This window comes from Artemia franciscana, chromosome 18, assembly GCF_032884065.1.
Source record: "Artemia franciscana chromosome 18, ASM3288406v1, whole genome shotgun sequence".
In the NCBI taxonomy this organism is placed as follows: Eukaryota; Metazoa; Arthropoda; class Branchiopoda; order Anostraca; family Artemiidae; genus Artemia; species Artemia franciscana.
In genome coordinates, this window is record NC_088880.1 from 21157233 (window position 1) to 21167272 (window position 10040).

The window sequence follows — 10040 nt, forward strand, 5'->3', positions numbered from 1 at the left end:
AAGAAAAACCATTCACAAAATTTTACTTTTGTGCTCAGTTGCCAACCTGAGCAATTGCCCTAAATTTTTAAACCTTGCAAAACATTCACCAGCCAATTCTTATGACCTACACTGTTGTCTGTACATCAAAAATTCATGGAAAAGGAAGGACCACCTTACTGACATTTTTTCCTTTGTACTTATATTTAATGGGTTTAAAAGAAAGCTCCTATGGCTAAGTTGGAAGCCTAGTAAAGGACCAGGTAATCCTTTAGACAGGAAGTGCAATAGGAAGCTAGGGGCCAGTCATCCTATGCTTTTGCATGTCCTTCCTGCTTACTGACCCCAGATTTCTCTAGGTAACCTGTTAAGTTTGGGCCAATTCTGGCTGAACTTACAGAGTTACATCACTGACCTTCGTCCCAAACTAAATAAACTGCTAATGCCAGAAATTAAATCTGTGCCCTTTGGATAAAGGATTCTCAACCTAGAGTGCCAGCCACTTAGGAAGGAATACAAGTGTCACCAGAGAACAAAAATTATTTGGAAAAAAGAAAATATTGAAAAAAAAAATAACTCACGTCATAGTTGCTCATTGCTGTCCCACAAACAATATGTATTTCATTAAGACAAATAAATTTTTAAACAGGTATCAACAAAACTCCATCAGGGATTGTATTTACTTAAGGTACAATCAGCAATATTAATGCTTAGTTTTGTGATATTCTGGTTTTGAAATAATAAAAAAAGAGAAATTATATGTTCTACTTGTTTTCCACAACTCCATTTGAGAAAAATCATTTGTAACAACAATATACCCATGGTTGGCTCAGAATCTCTCTAAAATTCTTTAAACAGAAGGAATTTAAAAAAAATTATACTCATCAGCAAGAAAAATATTAACATAACTCTTAGCAAAGCAAATGCAAAACTTTAATGGTGTCCTATGTCATCTAAAAAAAAAAAACATTAAAATGTGTCAAATGAATTTTGATGTAAGATGCCTCTAATACTTTCAGTTGAATCTGTGAAATGAAGGGCCAGGTATTCCTTTACATTTTATACAATATATAAAAAGAAAAACAGTTCAAATTTTTTCACAAAAGAAGAAGCTTGATGTAAAAAAATAAATATATTTTTAACAGAAAGCAACTGACATCAATGAAATCAAATAAAACAAAAATTCATGGAGAATAAATAATATAAGCCATATATTTAACCTATAATGAGGTGTCATAAAAGATTATTTTTAGAATTAGAAAAAACAGTGTTATGGCTTAAAGTTCTGCTCAATCAACAGGAGTTGTCTAAGGCCAGAATAATTAAGAACTAAGGCCAGAGAAAAAGAAACTGATAACCAAAAAATAAGGCACCCAAAAATTTCAGGACCCTTTAGAGGGAAAAGAAGTAGAAGTAGGTACTTCAAAATACCTTCCTGGGAAATACTTTAGCCTGTTGACACATCCCTGAAAGTTTCATTTTCCTAGCCTAACCTCTTTCAAAGATAGCCAAAAGTAGCTAAAGTAAAATTTTACCCCTACTGTATCTTAAAAATCCAGTTTAAATAGCAGTCTCAACAAATATAGACTATATAAAAGGCTATAGGTATTGGCCTAATCATTCTAAATTTTTTCCAACTAATAATTATAGGATGGTTTAGAAACTAGACCTGTTTGATATAATAACATTTGACTAACTCACCAATGTGATAGCTGCCTCCCTAAGAATCAACCTTTTTAATAACAAAAAAACTTTTCTTCTGACTCCTTATGAAGCTTAGCCTATGCAAGACAGGCCTAGAACACCAAAAACCCTTTAGATACTAAGGAATATGCATAATATTACTTACAGGTCACTGAAAAGCTAAGATTATTTCTATTATTTACAGTTTCCTTGTCTTTTCTCTAGACTTAACGATTTCACATGTTTATCCATTTAAAAAAATATAAAGCATTGACGTCACAATCCTCAAATAATCTTTTTATTTGGGGGTTATAAAGTGCCAGCCCACGGACAAGTAATCTTGAGCGTTTGTGGGGATAATCCGACTAACCTCTGACGTCATATGTGTCTAAAGAAACGCTTGGATTAATCAGATTAATAATCGGACAAGTAAAGAAACGCACCCATAATGACCGTGTCCGAAATCTTATTTTACAAAGAATGCTGCATCTGGATGCAGGGTTAATTCTGAATACTCAGTCCGAAAACTGTTTTCGTCATTTGTTCTTTGAAGCTCAAATCCCTACTCAACAGCAACTTAGTAGTAGGGGAAGAAACAGAAATCAACCATCAGATTGAAAATAGCTTCCATGTAGCTCCTAATCACTTTGCTACTACTGCAAATTAAAGTACTGGACATTCTTTTGCTCTGTCTGATGGAGGAGCAATTTTTTTTCTTTCAGATAATGCATGCATAATTGTCAAGACTTTGATTTTGGATAGCTTAGGTCAGACACTGGGTATATTTAGCGTTTACTATAGTCTTTGGTAGGCCTATGTCTAACAATAAGTAAGGCCCATGACTTTCTTATGATGGCAATCAAGATCAAAGGTCATCACTAGATTCAAGGATCGAATTATCTCTGGCCTTTGAAATCTAGTGGTCATGCAAATTGGGTGATCATTAAATTTGTAACATAGTGTATATGCACTGATGCACTAAATATATCTCTAGAGAAAATAAAATGTCAATGTCTCCAGAACCATCTAGACCATAACTAGTAGGCTAATAGAACTGAGATTTTCCATTACAAAGCTGCTGCTAAGAATCAGAAACACAAAGAATTGAGATTAGAAGGCAGTTGTGTTTATAGGCCTTGATTATTTAGACCAATTAGATTTGTCCTATATTTTACCACTTTCAGCTGAATTCTTTTGTTTTGCATTTGCTTTGCTAAAAAGTTGTCTTAAAAATTTCCAGGTTTAGAGAATTATGTTAGTACTTTTCTTGCTGATCAGAACAATTGTCTTTACAAATCCTTCTGTTTAAAGCATTTTAGAGAGATTATAAAGTGCACCATGGGCACATTGCAGTCTCAAATGAGCTTGTGGAAAACTAATAGAACATATAATTTTTCTTATTTGTATTATTTCAAGACCAGAATATCACAAAACTAAGCTTTCATATTGCTTATTGTATCTTAAGTAAATACAATTCCTGGTGGAGTTTTGTTGATACCTGTCTTAAATTTAATTTGTCTAAATAAAATGCATATTGTTTATGGGCAGCAACTATGGGTGTGTTCCAGGGACTTACTGTAGTAACTGAATGGTTACTATTTCCGTTCCTGCCGGGAAAATTGTTACTGCCCAACCCGCTGGGAACGAGAATAGTTACTGCCGGCAGTAACCGCAGTAAGTGATTTTCTTACCGTGCTCAAAAGAATGGTTAGCGCAGTAAGTACATAATTCACCTTCTTCAACAAAAATCTCATTCAACAAAAAATAAATATGGACAAGAATGAAGTAATGGAATATCAAGTTATTTGCTTGGAAGAAGGTGGGACAGTGATTTTGCAAAAGAAAGAGGGATCTGAGCCAGGTTAGTAAATCACCATATTTTGGGATCAACATTAAAGGACACCCTGAGTAGTAGGCTATCTATTAGCAAGTAGGTTAAATCAATGAAAAACTTAATATTTAATTTTTTTAAGATTTCCATGTTTTCTGGCATATCCAGGCATAATTATTACCTTAAATTGCCATTTGGAATCATTCTAAGGATTAACTTCTTCCAGGTAACATTGAGGCTCCATTAAATTGCCACATGGTAGCATTTTAAGCATTAACTCCTTTTAGGCTCTGTAAACAGGCCTAGGTGAAGTATTACAGATAAGTTGAGGATTTATGGGCTGCCAAATCATTATTCTGAGACTGTCTTTAATCCTATTGAAGAAGTAGGCTAGGGTAGACTATTCAGAGTCTATTCCAAAGGATGGTAATTTTATCCAGTAAAATTCTAGTTGATTGACTTCTTGCTATCACTGAAAGGGGTTAGGTTAGGAAAATGAAACTTTCAGGGATGGGTCTACAGGCTAAAGTATGTCCTGGGAAGGTATTTCAAAGTACACATCTCTACTCATTCTTGCTCTAGAGGGCCCTGATCTTTGATGACCTTCAAAAATATATATAGCTGAAGTTACATGTTTCCCACTGATTCTGCCAATCTATCCCTCAACCTTTAACTCCCTGTTAATTGAAGCAACTGTAACAAAGCAAGAATGGGGGAAAAGGTAACAGGTGACAGAATACATTGGAACTACATAATTTTGGCTATATATTTGCACATTAGGCAGGTTGGAGGTAAATTAGCATGCTTTTCCCTTTGGTATGTAGGCTAAGTAGAAGGTCACTTGTACCTGATGCTGTCCATGTTGTTTTTAGTTGGATGGGAAACATCCAAAGAAAGTTTCCTTTGAAAAGGAAAGGTGAGAATGCCCAAAAGTGAGATTGAATTTGTCAAAGCTTGGAGGTTTGCCCCTTCAGTCTGTTTAAAGGAAAATGGATTCATAATTGAAGCTTTGTTCATTTCAATCTTAAGGGTGACCTATATTTGTGACAATTCATTAAATGGTTGTAAAGGGGTACTTTTGTTTATTCATTTGTCTTCTTTGTTTTCTAACAGTTTTTTTAGTCTTTAAACTGATATCCATTTCTTACAAATTTTTATTGATACCAGAGGTTCATTTGCAAGTTTTCACCTACTTTGTAATCCCTGGTCTCACAATTACATTTAAATTTACTGAAGCTAGGAAACATAGAGCTACTATCTATTTAAAGAAATCAATGGATATAAGTAGGTTTTATTGTATTTAAGCCCTAGGGCCATGGCAATTAAAGACAAATTAAAGAAGATTAACTTTAAAATACTGGACATTAAATAAGCATGATAGTCACAAAGAAAAACAAATAACAAAATTATATTTCTGTGTTCAGTTGCCAACCTGAGCAACAGAATAAAGTTTTTAAATCTTGCAGAACATTCACCCCAATTACATTCACAGGCTATCTCTCATGACCCACACTCTTGTCCATACATCCATATTTCGGGGAAATAGAAGGACCATGATACTGGTATTCTTCATTTTTACTTATATTTAATGGGTTTGAAAGAAAGTTTCTATGGCTAAGTCAGTATGCCAGTAAAGGGACCTGGTGGTCATTTAGCCAGGTAGTGCAATAGGAAGCTAGGGACCAACAAGGCCTATGCTCTTGCATGCCCTTCCTTTTTACTGTCCCTAGATTTCCATCTGTACTCATTTAAAGTTAGGCCAATTCTAGCTGAGGTTAGTCATATCACCAACCCCTATCCAAAACAAAATAAACTGACAATGCCAGGAATTAAACATGTACCCCTTGGACAAAGCATTCCAGCCCAGAGCGCCTACCACTTAGCAAGGAACACAAATTTGACCAGAGAACAATAATTATTTTAAAAAAAGTAGAATATTGAAAAAAAACTTGCTATAGTTGTCCCACTACTATCCTGTAAATGCTATAGGCCCATTTTATTTAGACAAATCAATTTAAGACAGGTATCAACAAAACTCCATCAGGGATTGTATATGCTTAAGATACAATCAAGCTATTTGAATGCTTAGTTTTGTGATATTCTAGTCTTGAAATAATAAAAAAAGAGAAAAAGTATATGATCTATTTATTTTTCACCAGCTCATTTGAGCAAAATCATTTGTGACAGCCAAATGCCCATGGTTGGCATAGAACCTCTCTAAATGCTCTGAAACAGAAGGAATAAAAAAATTATGCTAATTAGCATTAAACTGTCCCTTAAATTTAAACACGTGCATTTAATTCGAAAATGACGCTACTGCTAGTCAGCTCACTGTGCCGTTCCCACTGGCTCTACTGCAGTTAGAAATGGGCAGTTACCGCGCAGTAACTGCAGTTACTGAAAAACCGTCAGCTGGAACACACCCTATGACTTGAGTTTTTTTTAAATATTTTCTTTTTTTAAACAATTGTTGTTCTGTGGTCACATTTGTGTTCCTTCCTAAGTGGCTGGCTCTCTAGCTTGAGAATCCTTTGTCCAAAGGGCATAGGTTTAATTCCTGGTATTACTAGATTATTTGGTTTGGGACAGGGATCAGTGATGTGACTCTGATAGCTCAGCTAAAATTGGCCCAACTTTAAAAAGTTACCTAAAGAAATGTGGGGACAGTAAGCAGGAAGGGCATGCAAAAGCACAGGATGGCTGGCCCCTAGCTTCCTATTGCACTTCCTGGCTAAAGGATCACCTTGTCCTTTACTGGGCTTCTGACTTAGCCGTATAAGCTTTCTTTTAAACTTATTAAACATAAATACAAATTAAGAAATGGCAGCAGGGTAGTTGCTCCTTTCCAATGAATTGTTGATGTATAGACAAGAGTGTGGGTCATAAGAGATGGCTGGTGAGGTTTTGCAAGGTTTAAGAATTTAGGCAATTGCTCATGTTGGCAACTGAGCACAAAAGTAAAATTTGTGAATGGATTTTCTTTGTGACTGTTATGCTTATGTAATGTCAAGTATTTTATAATTAATCTTTATTGTTTTATTTTAATTGCAATGGCCCTAGGACTTTAGTGTAATTAAACCAACTTACATTCATCCCTTTTCTTCAAACAGACAGGAGTTCTATGTTCCCTAGCTTCAATAAATTTATATGCAATTTTGAGACCAAGGGTTACAAAGTAGGTCAAAACTTGCAAATGGAACTGTGGTGCAACTAATTAATTTATAAAGAATGTATATCAACTTAAAGAATTAAAAAAATAATTTGGAATTCAAACAAGACAAATAAATAAATAGAAGTATCTCTTTACAATCATTTAATAAATTGTCACAAATGTAGGTCACTATTAAGATTGAAATGAACAAAGCTTCAATTATTAATCTGTTTTCTTTCAACAGACTGAAGGGGTAAACCTCCAAGCTTTGATAAATTCAATCTCACTTTTGGCCTCTTTTCAATGGGAACTTTCTTTGGATTTTTTTTTTTTACCAACAAAAAACAGTAGGGAAAGCATCAGGTATAAGGGACTTAAGAGACTTGACAACATTTAGAAAAAGCTACATACAACATGATCTAAATAAGGATGCTATTGTAGAGTATCAAAGATAAGCCTACATATATCCCAAATAAAGTAAATGCATATTACAAAGAACAAGAAAAGGTTCATAGAATACTGTTGAAGTGATAAAGAAACAAGAAAATTGCAAAAGTTGAGATTATAAGATTAACAAGAAACTATGAAAATTGAAGTACAGTACTAGCCTCCTTCCAACAGGACAAATAAGGGGATTCACACCCCAAGGCTCTGACTACTTTCAACTATACCTTTAGGAGCAAAAAAAATTAAATACATTTTTCACATATGTCAAATATAACAGTTGACTCAGGAGTTTAGTGTTAGGGATTCAACACTCTGTGGTGCCACAAATGGAAGGACCTTTGCTGTCATAAGCATTGTTAATACTAGCACACACCCATACTCAAATATAAAATTCTGTAAAGTCATAAACATCTTAAACAGCAAAAATAAAAGACTTTTTTTATTTTTGATAAATATTATTTGAAAAAGGACCCTACAAGGCAAATATCAGGTTCATCAGCATGCTAAATTTGATGTGACAATGATAAAATTTGTTAAATCTTTTCTGGGATCAAACGTGTTAACTATAGATAACACAGACATTGCAATTTCTATTTCTCCATCCATCTGTTTGATTGAGATTCTGAGACTATGACCCTGGGTCAAAAACTTTGCTCAATCCAAATTTATAAGGTTTCAAAGATATGCCAATACATTTCCTTAATTTTGAAGAAAAAAAAGTGATATGGCTCAGAATCCTACTCATAACAGGAATTGCATTTTCAGAACTAAAGGCAGAGAAAAAGCAACTGGAAACTAAAACTTAAGATAAAATGTTGTTTTGTCAAAATTTCAATTTTGACAAACCTGTTAAACTTGTCGAACCTGTCAGATTGGCGAATTTTATGGCTCTCTAGAGGAAAAAGGAGTGGAGGTGGGTACTCTAGAATTCCTTCCCAGGATATACTTTAGCCTTTATAACCACCCCTGAAAGTTTCATTTTCCTAACCTTACCCCTTTCTGAGATAACAAGAAGTCACTCAACTAGAATATTAACAATCACTTTATTAAACAACTATCAAAAAACTGCTGATCAGCTATTACTCTGCTTAGAGATAATCGTTTAGTAGGGCATGAGAAATTTTGTGTTTTCTCTTTGTTTGAAACAGCTTAATTTTTTTGCTTCAAGAATAACAGAACAAGAAGTCAATGATCATTGTATTTAGCAGTTATCATACAATTAAAGCTCTATGATCACTGAGCAAGGTGAAGATCTACATCCATAATAATAATCATCTTAAAGCTGCTGATCACAAATAATTTTTTTTTAACTGAGATATTCTTACCACTTACACTGGAAGTCTTTTGTCACACATTTTTGGAATTTGAATTCTCTCTGGAAACAGATCTTTCTTCCTTATGCTTTGGATATGCAACCGCAGTAAGTGATTTTCTTACCGTGCTCAAAAGAATGGTTAGCGCAGTAAGTACATAATTCACCTTCTTCAACAAAAATCTCATTCTACAAAAAATAAATATGGACAAGAATGAAGTAATGGAATATCAAGTTACTTGCTTGGAAGAAGGTGGGACAGTGATTTTGCAAAAGAAAGAGGGATCTGAGCCAGGTTAGTAAATCACCATATTTTGGGATCAACATTAAAGGACACCCTGAGTAGTAGTCTATATATTAGCAAGTAGGTTAAATTAATGAAAAACTTATTATTTAATTTAAAGATTTCCATGTTTTCTGGCATATCCAGGCATAATTATTACCTTAAATTGCCATTTGGAATCATTCTAAGGATTGACTTCTTCGAGGCAACATTGAGGCTCCATTAAATTGCCACATGGTAGCATTTTAAGCATTAACTCCTTTTAGGCTCTGTAAACAGGCCTAGGTGAAGTATTACAGATAAGTTGAGGATTTATGGGCTGCCAAATCATTATTCTGAGACTGTCTTTAATCCTATTGAAGAAGTAGGCTAGGGTAGACTATTCAGAGTCTATTCCAAAGGATGGTAATTTTATCCAGTAAAATTCTAGTTAATTGACTTCTTGCTATCACTGAAAGGGGTTAGGTTAGGAAAATGAAACTTTCAGGGATGGGTCTACAGGCTAAAGTATGTCCTGGGAAGGTATTTCAAAGTACACATCTCTACTCATTCTTGCTCTAGAGGGCCCTGTTCTTTGATGACCTTCACAAATATATATAGCTGAAGTTACATGTTTCCCATTTATTCTGCCAATATATCCCTCAACCTTTAACTCCCTGTTAATTGAAGCAACTGTAACAAAGCAAGAATGGGGGAAGAGGTAACAGGTGACAGAATACATTGGAACTACATAATTTTGGCTATGTATTTGCACATTAGGCAGGTTGGAGGTAAATTATAGTATAAAGATGCATGCTTTTCCCTTTGGTATGTAGGCTAAGTAGAAGGTCACTTGTACCTTTTGCTGTCCATGTTGTTTTTAGTTGGATGGGAAACATCCAAAGAAAGTTTCCTTTGAAAAGGAAAGGTGAGAATGCCCAAAAGTGAGATTGAATTTGACAAAGCTTGGAGGTTTGCCCCTTCAGTCTGTTTAAAGGAAAACGGATTCATAATTGAAGCTTTGTTCATTTCAATCTTAAGGGTGACCTATATTTGTGACAATTCATTAAATGGTTGTAAAGGGGTACTTTTGTTTATTCATTTGTCTTCTTTGTTTTCTAACAGTTTTTTAATCTTTAAATTGATATCCATTTCTTACAAATTTTTATTGATACCAGAGGTTCATTTGCAAGTTTTCACCTACTTTGTAATCCCTGGTCTCACAATTACATTTAAATTTAATAAGGTAGGAAACATAGAGCTACTATCTATTTAAAGAAAATCAATGGATATAAGTAGGTTTTATTGTATTTAAGCCCTAGGGCCATGGCAATTAAAGACAAATTAAAGAAGATTAACTTTAAAATACTGGACA